The following is a 1308-nucleotide window of genomic DNA, read 5'->3' as shown; positions in this document are numbered from 1 at the left end:
GCTGTATGCACCGTGTCCTATTGCTGTATGCACCGTGTCCTATTGCTGTATGCACCGTGTCCTATTGCTGTATGCACCGTGTCCTATTGCTGTATGCACCGTGTCCTATTGCTGTATGCCTTGTTTCCTATTGCTGTATGCCTTGTTTCCTATTGCTGTATGCCTTGTTTCCTATTGCGGTATGCATTGTGTCCTATTGCTGTATGCATTGTGTCCTATTGCTATATGTCTTGTTTCCTATTTCTGTATGCATTGTTTCCTATTGCTGCATGCATTGTCCTATTGCTGTATGCATTGTGTCCTATTGCTGTATGCATTGTGTCCTATTGCTGTATGCATTGTGTCCTATTGCTGTATGCATTGTGTCCTATTGCGGTATGCATTGTGTCCTATTGCCGTATGCATTGTGTCCTATTGCCGTATGCATTGTGTCCTATTGTGGTAGGTATTGTTTCCTATTGTGATATGCATTGTGTCCTATTGCGGTATGCATTGTGTCCTATTGCTGTGTTAATGTTGTCTCGTTGGTGTGTGCATGTTGTTTCGGTGTGTGTATGTTGTCCCATTGGTGTGTGTGTGTGTATGTTGTCCCATTGGTGTGTGTGTGTGTGTGTGTGTGTGTTGCCCCATTGCTGTGTGTATGTTGCCCCGTTGCTGTATGTATGTTGTTCTGTTGCTGTTTGCTTCACGTCCTGTTGCTGTGTGCATTGTACATTGCGTCCTATTGCTGCATGTATTACATAATAATATTGTTTTACATCATAATGCCATATGTAATACATACAATATATTACTGTGTAATTTATATTGATATTTCACTGGTGGAATTTGAACTCAGAACGTAAAGACAGACGAAATACTGCTAAGAATTTCACCCAGTGTGCTAGCATTTCTTCTAGCTTGCCACCTTATGTTAATGAGTATATTGCATCATATTGGCGTGAGGTCACCATGAAAAACCTTTACAACCTGAAACCTGTTCCTGTTCCCTTCTATCCTACTTTAACTTCTCAACATAATGCCACCTCCTGCTCTATTACACACCAATTCACTTAAGAGGGCACTTTAGTCTGGTGGGCTGCATGGTGGCCCCACTGGTGCCATCTAGAATTCTCTCAGTACACTTTGTAAAGTGGTTGGTGTTAGGAAGGGCATCCAGCTGTAGAAACCATACCGCGTCCTTCTCCTCCTCACTCATCCCTGTCCCCATTTTGCGTTCTTCTCCTCCTCTCTCATCCCTGTCCCCGTCTTGCGTCCGTCCCTGCCTCACGTCCCTGCCCCCAGTCTTGCGTCCCTCTCCTCCGTCTC

At 44.3% G+C, this 1308-nt stretch overlaps 1 protein-coding gene across 1 annotated transcript in view; it reads left to right on the top strand.

The window, feature by feature from the left end:
* The window catches only part of LOC106881160 (beta-1,3-glucosyltransferase), a 33268-nt gene that overhangs the window by 29748 nt on the left and 2212 nt on the right, over window positions 1–1308 (top strand). The gene's annotated exons all lie outside the window — the stretch shown is intronic.

Source organism: Octopus bimaculoides, chromosome 1 (genome assembly GCF_001194135.2).
Source record: "Octopus bimaculoides isolate UCB-OBI-ISO-001 chromosome 1, ASM119413v2, whole genome shotgun sequence".
In the NCBI taxonomy this organism is placed as follows: domain Eukaryota; kingdom Metazoa; phylum Mollusca; class Cephalopoda; order Octopoda; family Octopodidae; genus Octopus; species Octopus bimaculoides.
Note: the sequence above shows the minus strand (reverse complement) of the source record. Positions and strands in the feature narration are given on the sequence as shown.